Raw genomic sequence first — 16,031 nt, 5'->3', positions numbered from 1 at the left:
GATACCTGGGATGGCAGGAATTATGTATGAGGAGAGATTGGGTCAATTGGGCTTATACTTGCTGGAGTTTAGAAGAATGAGAGGGGATCTCATTGAAACTTATAAAATTCTAACAGGACTAGACAGACTAGATGCAGGAAGGATGTTCCCAATGGCGAGGGAGTCCAGAACCAGGGGTCACAGTCTAACGATAAGGGGTAAGCCATTTAGGACAGAAAATAGGAGGAATTTATTCACCCAGAGGGTGGTGAACCTGTGGAATTCTCCACCACAGAAGGCAGTGGAGGCCAATTCATTAAATATATTCAAGAAGGAGTTAGATATCTTTCTTAAGGCTAAAGGGATTAAGGGATATGAGGAGAAGGCAGGGATAGGGTACTGAGTTTGGATGATCAGCCATGATCTCATTGAATGGCGGAGCAGGCTCGAGGGGCCGAATGGCCTACTCCTGCTCCTATCTTCTATATTTCTATGTTTCTATGTTAGCTGTGCTCCAGTCCTCTGGCAAATCCGCTGTGGCCAGAGAGGTTCTGAAAATCTGTGTCAGAGCCCCTGCAATCTCCACCCTTGCCTCACACAGCAGCCTGGGATATATCTCGTCTGGGCCGGGGGATTTATCCAGTTTTAAGCCCGCTAAATCCGCTAGTACCTCCTCCCTCTCAACATTAATTTGTTCAAGTATATCACCATCTCCCTGCCTGATTTCTATGCCTATATCGTCCTTCTCCATAGTGAACATAGGTGCAAAATATTCATTTAAAACATCACCTACATCTTCCGGCTCTACACACAGATTGCCACTTTGGTCCCAAATGGGACCTATTCCTTCCCTGGTTATCCTCTTGCCCTTAATATACTTATAAAACAGCTTGGATGCCCGCCAGTGTTCTTTCATGCCCCCTCTTTGCTCTCCTAATTGCTTTTTAAGTACCCCCCTGCACTTTCTATACTCCGCTAGGGCTTCCATGGATTTGTAAGGTTCGCAAAAATTTTGGAAAATTTCTACAGCCCCCGAAGATCATTATTGATTAAAGAAAACCTGGGTGGAATATTCCTTAAAAACCCAGGGCATCAAAATGGCTGTCAGGCCTCGTGGCAGAAGACAAAGACAGCCTGCTTGTATATCTCCCATCCCTGGCTGACAAAGGATTTGAAAAAAACCACCAGCCTGTGCGAATATGTTGAAGTACTTGAAACTGTCAATCAACTGCAGTTTAGGAAGTTTCAGTCACAGGACAAAGGGTGTTTGTTTACAAGCCCTCTACGATGTTGACTCAAGGGCTTAAGTACTTAAAGCTGTCAATCAGTTGCAGTTGGGCGGTGTCCACAGGACAATGGATTGTTTACAAAGCACATGAGTGCTGTTGACTGAACACTTAAGGATTCAGTGGGACATTTCAAACTGGTCGCAAACCAGTCAAATGAATGGGAAAACACATTCAAACCCATTACAGTCAATGGGGACAGATCGATCCCTTTTGTATAGCCCAGATACATCCAGATTTGGGCGTGAAGATAACGGCTCCCAATGGGGTATAAAGATAGCCCCTCAGGAAGCCATTTTCTCTCTCTCTGCCGCCTTGCCTCCGATGCCCTGCCTACCAGAAGAACAACGCAGCAACCCGCCCAAAGAAGTGGAATACCAGCAGTTACTTTTGAATTACTGGGGTATCTCTACTTCGGGGCGGTGAAGAATCTAAGACAGACCGCAGGGGCACGGAGCAGGCATTCACTGGTGAGCATAGATTTTTTGTCCCATTACAAGGCAACCTAGATAGATATAAGGGGTTGTGATTAAAGGGGAATTTTGTTAAATTGTAATTTTAGTCAATTTTCCCTCGATGTGTCCATTTCTCTTCCCCGTTAAGGTGTGCTGTATTAAGCAAAGGTGTGCTGTATTAAGCAAAAGGTGCTGTATTAAGCAAAAGTGCTGTATTAAGCAAAGGTGTGCTGTATTGAACAAAAGGTGCAGTATTAAGCAAAGTTGTGCTGTATTAAGCAAAAGCGTGCTGTATTCAACATTATTTTCAATTTATTCTTTATTTCAATAAATACAGGTCTTCTTTGCACCAACCACGAGCCTTGTTTTGTCTGTATCGCTACTGAAATAAGTCCGGCGGTCAGAACCAGAAAAGGGGAGCGATTCGAAACCGCATGGGGCTCTGGAGCAGCTCAGGTACTTCTGACTGGCCAGAGACAATAACCCCAACACACGCCCCTATTTCTACAAAATGGTGACTGTGGCAGGACCATCGGAAACAATATGCGATGTAGCAGATGGTGGTTTGGATCTGGAGAGAGCAGCAGTTATTGGGTTTCTTTTTATCCCACTGATCTGTTTATGGTTAAGTTCCCGCAGGCTTAGGGAAGTTTGAGAAGAGAGTTGGGATAAGGAAAGGGAGATTGAAGAATACCAGGCCAAGATAGAGCACCTGATGGTCCAGTTTAGTAAGGGCAAAAGCCACACGAGGTACGAATTAGAGTACCTGAAGTGCCTAGTTGCAGAGGCCAAGAGCAATGAGATGAGGGTGCGGAAGGAGAGCGCCCGCCTCATACAAGAAGTAAAAGAGCAGGAGGAAAGGGTTAGGGAGGTAAAGGCAGAATATAAGCTGGCCTGCGACCAAGGGTTTGAGGAAGCAGATCATGGCCCCTGTAGGGAAGAGATAGAAAGCTTGAATATGGCTTTAAAAAGGGCAAAGGGGATGATATGTCTTATCAGCCCAAAGACAGGTCAGTCGGGCTTTACCGGCAACCCAAATAGAACCGTCCCACAGGCAACACCCAGAACAAGGTTGGTCAGGGAATCAGAGGTCCCACGACCACCACCCACAGCTCTGAGCTTTCAGTAGCTCTGGCAGCAAAGAGGGGTGGAGGATGAGGTGGTAGAGGAAGCACAGCAGGCCCCGCTAGATAGGCCGGGACCAGGAACAGTTTACCCCCTCCGACAACAGAGGTACGGTCCGCCCGTTGATGAAGATGACCCAGGGGCCATCCAGAATCAGTTTGTGGTGCCGTATGGCACCCACCAGCTCAGGGATATGGTTAGCCACATCCCCAAGCTCACTAAAAAGGGAGACCCCTCACTGCAGTTCAGGGAGATAGAACATGCAGCTTGTGTTAATGACTGCAATGACGCAGAGCAAGCAAAAATGCTGCTGTTTTCCCTTGGAGGTGATCTCCTCCAGGCCCTATCTGGCAACTGCAAAAGGGGGCAGAAGGATTATGAGGATCTGAAGAATGAGATATTGGAGGCCAAGGGACTCAATGATGGTAGTCCATTCGCCCGGGTAGAAACAACGGTGCAGCTCCCAGGGGAGTCCCCGCAGGCGTTCGCAGACAGGCTGTGGCCAGTCTACCGGAGCGTATGCCTGGGAATGCCAGGGCGGGCAGCACTGAACCCAGTCCAATTGACTCACTGGCTCCATTGTCTTATGACAAACAGCCTACCCCAGATCCAAGCCCAGGTCGCGGCTTGATTTGACCCCCGAAACTCCCAGACCACCGAAGAAGCGGTGATCCACCTTTAGAAACATGAGGTGTATCGAGGCACCCCAACCCAAAGGAAAAGTCCATGAGGTTAAACCTGGGAGCCAGAGTAAGAAAGAGTGGCACCAGGAGGGGAACCGTCCCTCCCAGGCTAGGTTAAATTGTTCTGGGTGCGGGAAAGGTGGTTACTGGAGAAAAGAGTGTAAGAATCCCTGGAAGGATAACAAAGGAATGGATCCCACAGCCCCAGCCCAAAAGGCAGGGCCAGATATCCCTCCCGCTGCAATCGAGTCATTTTTACAGTCCCTACAGTCTCTACTGACTGGCCAGGGGAGAGTAGCAGCCACCACCAGTGCTTTGACCCCATCTGCTCCATCTCACTCCCAGAAATGACTAGAGCCAGCACAGGCTGTTGACCTATGTCCCCGCGAAAATGCTGAGGGGAGCAGGCCCTATAATAAGATAAGGGTGTAGACGGTGCAGGGGAGATATTCAGTGGACACTGGAGCTTCCAGCATGGTGGTCCACTCGGAAGACCTGACCAATTCACCCCGGTCTAACAAGGTCCCATTTAGCTTAATGGGACCCACAGGGAACGAGCAGGCTGGGGAAAGGTCAAAACCTTTGGCCATAGGTTTAGGATCCCTCCATACCATGTGGGAAGATAACCACAAGACCAACGAGGTGGCCAAGCAGGGGGACAGGGAAGGAGAGTTCTGGGACCCCTGTAGAGCAGGCCCGGTAGCAGCAATCCAGGACAAGGGAGGCACACGGGATAGTTTTGGCCCCGGACCAAAAGCAGGTCCAAGCCCAAGATTCCGCCTTTAAGGCTGCCCTGGTAAGGGAAAAGGAATTAGAGCAGGGTTACTGGCAGGCTGCCAATTATATTAAACAATGCAGGTTGTTTAATCCGGAGGCAGGGAAACGGGCAGCTGGGATTGAACCTGAGATTAGAAATCCTCAGCCTGCAGCGCGTACACTAACACAGACTGCACACGCAGGTGCAGTCACGTAAGTGAGAGGAGAAGTTCCCCAGCACTCGGCCCGAGCGATTCCCCCTCTCTTGTGGGACTCCAGGGAGGAACCTGAACCAGGTTTTAGACCTGAAGGGGAAAACTCTCAGCCACCGGCAGCCGGTGGCAAGGGATTGCCTGTTCCTAGCCCAGGTTTGGGAAGGGAGGGACCCGAGGGAGAATGACCCCAGCCAGCAAGGACTGTGACCCGAGCTAAGTGTCCACTCGCCAGGGTAGCTCCACCAGCGACACTCCCTAGGAGGTCTCTTTGGGTACCCCAGCCCAAGAAATTATGGACACCCACTTTCCAGTGGAATAGGGTGGGCTCCCGAGTCAGGGAGAAGCCAAAAGACAGAAGTCCCCAACCAGCAGCCATAAGCTGCGAGGGACTTGAAGTTGGGATCAATCCAGCCACGCCGCAGGGAGCAGCCTGTGGCTGCCCAAACAGGGATTAGGCTGGCCGCCCAGAGATGGGCAGCACTTGTATATAGCTTTGTTCAAGTAATGTGTATAAAGGATTAAGTTAGAATGTGTTAATTTTAATTTTATATTGCAATTCGGTAGTGTTAATTATTAGAGTATAATTTTTAAGTATGGTACCGTTCCAGAGTGTTGTCTATGTGAGCTGAGGTCGCGGGACCCGATCACATTCCCCCGAGCCAGGGAACCTGGCTAGATGTATTTTTTTAAGTCTTTTTCAGAGTTTCGGAAGGTGCAGAGGACCATCACGTCTTTGGATGCTCAGGGAAGGGAGCACCCCTAGCCCACGAAGGGAGGGGTCTGCAGGAGGCAGATGCCCACAGCAATTAAACTGTTATTGGAAATCCAGATTAAGATTTTGAGTTTACAAAAGCTTGTTAATTATTTTATATTTTTTATTATGTACTGGTCCCAACTCCAAAGGAAATAATGTGTGAATTTAGTTCCTAACTGTGAGATTGTACTACTTGTTTAGAGTCAATTGAACAAATTGCATATGCCTATGAATTGTTGTGTCCATAGATTGTGAAAGTTTGAAACACATTTATGGCTGAAGAATGGTGCCATTTATTAAAGTGTCAGGCAATTGCATTATAAAAAAAAATGGAAGCTTGTTTTCTTCCGTTTGTATTTTTATCAGATACATTTTGGCTTGGTGGTAATCGCATTAAAGATGTTGTATCATGTTAAAACGATGTCACAAGTGGTGCAGGGGCATTGGACCCCTCCATGCTTGAATTATTGTAAATGCTCAGTGGTGCAGGAGCATTGGACCCCTCCATGTTTGAATTATTAACTAATCATGTTTTTCTATCGATAGATGCCTACCGTGTACTGCAATTCTCTCTGGGTAAGGGGGATGGAGGTGTCGGGGGATCAGAGATAGATATAGATAAGTATAAGGGAAGGTTGTTTGTGGGGGGTCAGAAATTATTGCTCACCTTTGAACAGGATACTACAAGCAAGTTTTAGTATCTGATGGGGGACTGTAAGGTTCGCAAAAATTTCAGAAAATTTCTACAGCCCCCGAAGATCATTATTGATTAAAGAAAACCTGGGTGGAATATACTTTAAAAACCCAGGGCATCAAAATGGCTGACAGGCCTCATGGCAGAAGACAAAGACAGCCTGCTTGTATATCTCCCATCCCTGGCTGACAAAGGATGTGAAAAAAAAGCCAGCCTGTGCGAATATGTTGAAGTGCTTGAAACTGTCAATCAACTGCAGTTTAGGAAGTTTCAGTCACAGGACAAAGGGTGTTTGTTTACAAGCCCTCTACGATGTTGACTCAAGGGTTTAAGTACTTAAAGCTGTCAATCAGTTGCGGTTGGGCGGTGTCCACAGGACAATGGATTGTTTACAAAGCACTTGAGTGCTGTTGACTGAACACTTAAGGATTCAGTGGGACATTTCAAACTGGTCGCAATCCAGTCAAATGAATGGGAAAACACATTCAAACCCATTACAGTCAATGGGGACAGATCGATCCCTTTTGTATAGCCTAGATACATCCAGATTTGGGTGCGAAGATAACGGCTCCCAATGGGGTATAAAGATAGCCCCTCAGGAAACCATTTTCTCTCTCTCTGCCGCCTTGCCTCCGATGCCCTGCCTACCAGAAGAGCAACTCAGCAGCCCGCCCAAAGAAGTGGAATACCAGCAGTTACTTTTGAATTACTGAGGTATCTCTACTTCGGGGCGGTGAAGAATCTAAGACAGATCGCAGGGGCACGGAGCAGGCGTTCACTGGTGAGCATAGATTTTTTGGCCCATTACAAGGCAACCTAGATAGGTATAAGGGGTGGTAATTAAAGGGGAATTTTGTTAAATTGTAATTTTAGTCAATTTTCCCTCGATGTGTCCGTTTCTCTTCCCTGTTAAGGTGTGCTGTATTAAGCAAAGGTGTGCTGTATTAAGCAGAAGGTGCTGTATTAAGCATAGGTGTGCTGTATTAAGCAAAAGCATGCTGTATTCATCATTATTTTCAATTTATTCTTTATTTCAATAAATACTGGTCTTCTTTGCACCAACCATGAGTCTCATTTTGTTTATGTCGCTACTGAAATAAGTCTGGCGGTCAGAACCAGAAAAGGGGAGCAATTCGAAACCGCATGGGGCTCTGGAGCAGCTCAGATACTTCTGACTGGCCAGAGACAATAACCCCAACACACCCCCCTATTTCTACAGATTTTAGACATTTGTGTCAGCCAATAGCCTCCCTTTTTTTCCTGATCCATTCTTTTATATCCCTTGACATCCAGGGTCCCTGGCCTTGTTGGTCCCACCCTTGACCTTTACGGGAACATGTTGGCGTTGTACTCTCTCTATTTCCTTTCTAAATGACACCCACTGCTCTGATGTGGATTTTCCTACAAGTAGTTGATCCCAGTCCACTTTGGCCAGATCCTGCCTTATCATATTAAAATCGGCCTTCCCCCAATTTAGAACCTTTATTTCCGGTCCATCTTTATCCTTTTCCATGACTAACTTAAATCTCACCGAATTATGGTCACTGTCACCAAAATGCTCTCCTACTGACACTTCTACCACTTGCCCGGCCACATTCCCTAGAATTAGGTCCAGTACCGCCCCCTTGTAGGACTTTCTACATGCTGGTTCAAAAAGCTCTCCTGGGTGCACTTTAAGAATTCAGCAACCTCCAAGCCTTTCACACTCTGACTATCCCAGTTAATATTGGGGAAGTTGAAATCCCCTACTATTATTACCCTATTATTTCTAAACTTGTCTGAGATTTGCCTTATGTCCCCCTGACTGTTTGGGGGCCTATAGTACACTCCCAGCAAAGTGCTTGCCCTCTTTTTGTTTTTAAGTTCTACCCATCAGGCCTCATTAGAGGAACCTGCTAAGATATCATCCCTCCTTACAGCAATAATTGACTACTTGATTAATACTGCGACACCCCCTCCTCTTTTACACCCCCCTCTGTCTCACATGAAGATTCTATACCCTGGAATATTGAGCTGCCAGTCCCACCCCTCCCTCAACCATGTCTCTGTTATAGCAACAATATCATACTCCCATGTGTTCATCAACACCTTCAATTCATCTGCCTTACTAGCAAGACTCCTTGCATTAAAATAAATGCCATCCAGCCTTGCCATACTCCCTTGTGCCATCACATATTTGCTCTGCCTTCCAGACTGACTTGTTTTTTCCTCTATATTTGGCTGTGCATCACCCCCGACTATAGCTCCACTCCGTATCCCATTCCCCTGCCAAGTTAGTTGAAAACCCCCCAGTGCACTCAGCCATTTCTTGATATCACGTGGAGTGAATCGAATTGGCTGAAGATTGGCATCTGTGATGGTGGGCACCTCGGGAGGAGGCCGATGTGAATCATCCACTCGGCACTTCTGGCTGAAGATGGTTGCAAACGCTTCAACCTTGTCTTTTGCACTCGCGTGCTGGGCTCCACCATCATTGAGGATGGGGATATTCATGGAGCGTCCTCTTCCCGTTAGTTGTTTCGTGGTCCATCACCATTCACGACTGGATGTGACAGGACTGCAGAGCTTTGATCTGATCCATTGATTATGGGCTCACTTCACCCTGTCTATAGCATGCTGCTTCCACTTTTTAGCATGCCTGTAGTCCTGTTTTGCAGCTTCCCCAGGTTGGCACCTCATTTTTAGGTATGCCTCGTTCTGCTCCTGGCATGCTCTTCTACACTCCTTATTGAACCAGGGTTGGCCCCCTGGCTTGCTGGTAATGGTAGAGTGAGGGATGTGCTGGGCCATGAGGTTACAGATTGTGGTGGAATACAATTCTGCTGCTGCTGATGGCCCACAGCGCCTCATGGATGCCCAGTTTTGAGCTACTAGATCTGTTCTGAATCTATCGCATTTAGCACAATGGTAGTGCCACACAACACGATGGAGGGTGTTCTCAGTGTGAAGACGGGACTTGGTCTCCACAATGACTGAGCGGTGGTCAGTGCTGTCATGGACAGATGCACCTGCAACAGGTAGATTGGTGAGGACAAGGTCAAGTTGGTATTTCCCTCTTTTTGGTTCTCTCACCACCTGTCGCAGGCCCAGACTGGCAGTTATGTCCTTCAGGACTCGGCCAGCGCGGTCAGTAATGGTGCTTCCGAGCCACTCTTTGTGATGGACATTGAAGTCCCCACTCAGAATATATTCAGTGCCCTTGCTACTCTCAGTGCTTCTTCCAAATCATGTTCAACATGGCGGAGTGCTGATTCATCAGCTGAGGGAGGGAGGTAGGTGGTAATCAGCAGTAGGTTTCCTTGCCCATGCTTGACCTGAAGCCATGTGAGTTCATGGGGTCCTGAGTCAATGTTGAGGACTCCCAGGACCACTCATTCCTGACTGTATACCAATGTGCCACCACCTCTGGTGGCTCTGACCTGCCAGTGGGACTTGAAATACCCAGGGGTGGTGATGGAGGAGTTTGGGTCATTGGCTGAAAGGTATGATTCTGTAAGTATGACTTTGTCAGGCTGTTGCTTGACTAGTCTGTGGGGCAGCTCTCCCAATTTTGGCACAAGTCCCCAGATGTTGGTGAGGAGGATTTTGCAGGGTCGACTGGGCTTGGTGTGCCGTTGTCGTGTCCATAGCTGATGCCGAGGTCGATGCCGGGTCGTCCATCCTGTTTTATTCTTATTATTGTGTTTCGTAGTGGTTTGTTACAACTGAGTGGCTTGCTGGGCCATTTCAGAGAGCAGTTAAGAGTCAACCCCATTGCTGTGCCTGCTATGTTAAAGGCGCTATATAAATGCAAGTTGCAGTTGTTTCCCATCAGTTTGTGGGCAGTGGGTTCCAATCCCAGGTTTCCCATCAGTGTGGATGTGTTGAATCAATGATTTGGGGATGGGTCCAGTAGCAGTTATCGAACAAGTCTGGTGTGCCTGGCCAGCTGATCAGGACTGGGTCTGTTTACTGTCGTTATGTTACTGTAAAGACACAGCATCAGTGAGGCACACTGGATCAGTTTGCATGTTAGAGATCAGTTTAATGATGCTGCGTTGGTTTATGAGTCGCTGGAAGATGTTTTGGGTGCAGGCTCATTTGGATGGTGCTGGACCCTTGCGCATATTGGATCTGTTTGGGAGGCCCTTTGGCCATTTTATGGTTGCTGGAGGACTTTGCAGGAATTGAAGTGGTTTGGGATGCTGAGTCAGCTGATTGAGACTCGGTCAGTTTGGGAGCATTGTATTGATTTGGACGTGTTGTGCCTGTGTGAATATTGGGTCACATTGCAGGTACAAATCATTTCAAGAGTTTTGGATCAGTGTAGGATTTGCAAAATTGGACTTTGTATTAATAAGGGTCAAATGGCAGAAGAGGCCGTGATTTTAAAGACTGTTTTAAAAGTAGCCCAGAAAAAGGGGCATACAAAATGGCCACCATACCATGTGACCAGCTTATTGGGACACTTTAAAATGGTTCCTGCGCAACCTCAGACAGCTTTGTGGATTCAACCCACAGTACGTTCTGGAAGCCGTTTCTGAGAGAACGAAACCAGACCCACACGTATGCATATGGATTAGATACAGATCTAGTCAAGATCGGCCTGGAGACAGAGGCCATCAAAATGTTGACCCAGACAAAAGGGGACAATTTCATATTCATGAGAACAGCACCCAGAACTAGACAACGAGATCAGCAGGACATTAAAAACAATGAAGGTAATTCCAGACTAGAGATGGGCCTTCACCGGCGTTTAAAACATTTTAAAATACAATAACTACCCCGCTGTGCTCCCAGCCCACCAAAAATAAAACAAAGACTAACCTGATTTTGGGTGGGAGACGGAAGTTTCCAGAAGAAAAGTATATCTGGAAGACTTTTCGGCAGTTGGGGCAAGCGAGAGCTGGCAAGCTTGCAACTTGAGCCCAGACAGAAGACACAGCCAAAAGAAGAAGCAGGCACTCGCAGGAGGAAGAAGAAAGCCAACATCGAGAAGGCCGTCTCGAAGCCGGCATCCCGCCCCGGGGAAACACATCGGGAGATCATCGACCATCCACGGGCCGTTGCCAGAACGAGAGGCCATCGACCCAACTTGGGAGAAGGGACAAAAAAATAAAACCCCAAGAGAAGAAACCTTCCAGCCACCCCGGCTCGGGAGAAGAGATAAAAAACTGAAGAAGCAATGGGAGCCAGCCCAAGGCTCCTCTAACCAGGGTCGAGCCAACGATCCTCGACCCCGCCGACATCCAGGCCCGCCGGTGTCCAGCCGCCCCGACACCCACCTCAGGAGAGAGGTGTGGCGCAGCTCGCAGGGGCTCCACGATCCACGTGGAGACGAAACGCCTGAATGGACCAAACACAGACTCGATTTCAAAACCTTGCACTTCATAGTGGGATTGGTGAGCATGTTTCTGGCCCTTCACAATCAGATCTAGATAGGTAAAATGAGGGGGTGGATTTAAGGGTACAATTAACATGAGTTGTTGTCCCTCGATGTTCCGTGTGTTTCCTTACTTCATGATGATCTTTGTAGAGTATAAGATGCCTATATTTGCTTTAGTTTGTACTGTGTCATTATGATTTGTTTGTGTGTTTTTCCCTGCCATGTACTCCCTTATCTGCTTGAATTTGTTATGATATTTTTCCTTATGCAATAAAATTTCATTTTGTTTCATCAAATTTGGTCTACAAGAGTTTTCTCTACATTGTAGTTCCTGCAGCTAAGTCAAGAGTATAGAATCTAAGGGGCAAGTGCGTCAAACCACTCAAGGTTTTACTGTGCAAGAGAGAGAGGCCCACTGGCACACTTCACCCAAACACATTGCACCACACTCACTGACAAACAATTCACCCAAACACATTGCACCACACTCACAGACACACTTCACCCAAACACATTGCACCACACTCACTGACACACTTCACCCAAACACATTGCACCACACTCACTGACAAACAATTCAACCAAACACATTGCACCACACTCACTGACACACTTCACACAAACATATTGCACCACACTCACTGACACACTTCACCCAAATACATTGCACCACACTCACTGACACACTTCACCCAAACACATTGCACGACACTCACTGACACACTTCACCCAAACACATTGCACCACACTCACTGACACGCTTCACCCAAATACATTGCACCACACTCACTGAAACACATCACCCAAACACATTGCACCACACTCACTGACACACTTCACCCAAATACATTGCACCACACTCACTGAAACACATCACCCAAACACATTGCACCACACTTACTGACACACTTCACCCAAATACATTGCACCACACTCACTGACTCCCTTCACCCAAACACATTGCACCACACTCACTGACACACTTAACCCAAACACATTGCACCACACTCACTGACAAACAATTCACCCAAACACATTGCACCACACTCACTGACACACTTCACCCAAACACATTGCACCACACTCACTGACACACATTACCCAAACACATTGCACCACACTCACTGACACACTTCAGCCAAACACATTGCACCAAACTCACTGACACATTTCACCCAAACACATTGCATCACACTCACTGACACACTTCACCCAAACACATTGCACCACACTCACTGACACGCTTCACCCAAAAACATGGCACCACACTCACCAACCCACTTCACTCAAACACATTGCACCACACTCACTGACACAGTTCACCCAAACACATTGCACCACACTCACTGACACACTTCACCCAAACACACTGCACCACACTCATTGACACACTTCACCCAAACACATTGCACCACACTCACTGACACACTTCATCCAAATACATTGCACCACACTCACTGACACACATCACCCAAACACATTGCAACACATACACTGACACACTTCACCCAAACAAATTGAACCCACTCACTGACACACATTACCCAAACACATTGCACCACACTCACTGACACACTTCAACCAAACACATTGCACCACACTCACTGACACACTTCACCCAAACACATTGCACCACACTCACTGACACACTTCAACCAAACACATTGCACCACACTCACTGACACACTTCACCCAAACACATTGCGCCACACCCACTGACACACTTCACCCAAACACATTGCACCACACTCACTGACACACTTCAACCAAACACATTGCACCACACTCACTGACACACTTCACCCAAATACATTGCACCACACTCACTGACACACATCACCCAAACACATTGCACCACACTCACTGACAAACTTCACCCAAACACATTGCACCACACTCACTGAAACACATCACACAAACACATTGCACAACACTCACTGACACACATTACCCAAACACATTGCACCACACTCACTGACACACTTCACCCAAACATATTGCACCACACTCACTGACACATTTCACCCAAACACATTGCACCACACTCGCTGACACACTTCACCCAAACACTTTGCACCACACTCACTGACAAACAATTCACCCAAACACATTGCACCACACTCACTGACACACTTCACCCAAACACATTGCACCACACTCACTGACACACTTCACCCAAACACATTGCAACACACTCACTGACACACTTCACCCAAACACTTTGCACCACACTCACTGACACACGTCACCCAAACACATTGCACCACACTCACTGACAAACAATTCACCCAAACATATTGCACAATACTCACTGACACACTTCACCCAATCACATTGCACCCCACTCACTGACACACTTCACCCAAACACATTGCACCACACTCACTGACAAACAATTCACCCAAACACATTGCACCACAGTCACTGACACACTTCACCCAAACACATTGCACCACACACACTGACACACATTACCCAAACACATTGCACCACACTCACTGACACACTTGAGTCAAACACATTGCACCACACTCACTGACACACTTCACCCAAACACATTGCACCACACTCACTGACACACTTCACCCAAACACATTGCACCACACTCACTGACAAACAATTCAACCAAACACATTGCACCACACTCACTGACACACTTCACACAAACACATTGCAGCACACTCACTGACACACTTCACCCAAATACATTGCACCACACTCACTGACACACTTCACCCAAACACATTGCACCACACTCACTGACACACTTCACCCAAACACATTGCACCACACTCACTGACACACTTCACCCAAATACATTGCACCACACTCACTGAAAAACATCACCCAAACACATTGCACCACACTTACTGACATACTTCACCCAAATACATTGCACCACACTCACTGACTCCCTTCACCCAAACACATTGCACCACACTCACTGACACACTTAACCCAAACACATTGCACCACACTCACTGACAAACAATTCACCCAAACACATTGCACCACACTCACTGACACACTTCACCCAAACACATTGCACCACACTCACTGACACACATTACCCAAACACATTGCACCACACTCACTGACACACTTCAGCCAAACACATTGCACCACACTCACTGGCACACTTCACCCAAACACATTGCACCACACTCACTGGCACACTTCACCCAAATGCTTCGCACCACAATCACTGACACACATCACCCAAACACATTGCACCACACTCACTGACACGCTTCACCCAAAAACATTGCACCAAACTCACCAGCCCACTTCACCCAAACACACTGCACCACACTCACTGACACACTTCACCCAAAAACATTGCACCACACTCACTGACACAGTTCACCCAAACACATTGCACCACACTCACTGACACACTTCACCCAAACACACTGCACCACACTCATTGACACACTTCACCCAAACACATTGCACCACACTCACTGACACACTTCACCCAAATACATTGCACCACACTCACTGACACACATCTCCCAAACACATTGCACCACACTCACTGACACACTTCACCCAAACACATTGCACCACACTCACTGACACACTTCACCCAAACACATTGCATCCACTCACTGACACACATTACCCAAACACATTGCACCACACTCACTGACACACTTCAACCAAACACATTGCACCACACTCACTGACACACTTCACCCAAACACATTGCACCACACTCACTGACTCCCTTCACCCAAACACATTGCACCACACTCACTGACACACTTCACCCAAACACATTGCACCACACTCACTGACAAACAATTCACCCAAATACTTTGCACCACAATCATTGACACACATCACCCAAACACATTGCACCACACACACTGACACGCTTCACCCAAAAACATTGCACCACACTCACTGACACACTTCACCCAAACACATTGCAGCACACTCACTGACACACTTCACCCAAATACATTGCATCACACTCACTGACACACTTCACCCAAATACATTGCACCACACTGACTGACACAGTTCACCCAAACACATTGCACCACACTCACTGACAGACTTCACCCAAACACACTGCACCACACTCATTGACACACTTCACCCAAACACATTGCACCACACTCACTGACACACTTCACCCAAATACATTGCACCACACTCACTGACACACATCACCCAAACACATTGCACCACATACACTGACACACTTCACCCAAACACATTGCACCCACTCACTGACACACATTACCCAAACACATTGCACCACACTCACTGACACACTTCAACCAAACACATTGCACCACACTCACTGACACACTTCACCCAAACACATTGCACCACACACACTGACACACTTCACCCAAACACATTGCACCACACTCACTGACACACTTCACAGAAACACATTGCACCACACTCACTGACACACTTCACCCAAATATATTGCACCACACTCACTGACACACTTCACCCAAACACATTGCACCACACTCACTGACACACTTCACCCAAACACATTGCACCACACTCACTGACACACTTCACCCAAACACATAGAACCACACTCACTGACACACTTCACCCTAATACATTGCACCACACTCACTGAAACACATCACCCAAACACATTGCACCACACTTACTGACACACTTCCCCCAAATACATTGCACCACAATCACTGACTCCTTTCACCCAAACACATTGCACCACAC

This window comes from Somniosus microcephalus, chromosome 3 (genome assembly GCF_052327205.1).
Source record: "Somniosus microcephalus isolate GS21.2 chromosome 3, FLI_Smic_1.0, whole genome shotgun sequence".
NCBI classification, from domain to species: Eukaryota; Metazoa; Chordata; class Chondrichthyes; order Squaliformes; family Somniosidae; genus Somniosus; species Somniosus microcephalus.
The sequence above is the reverse complement of the archived record's forward strand: the minus strand, read 5'-3'. Positions refer to the sequence as shown.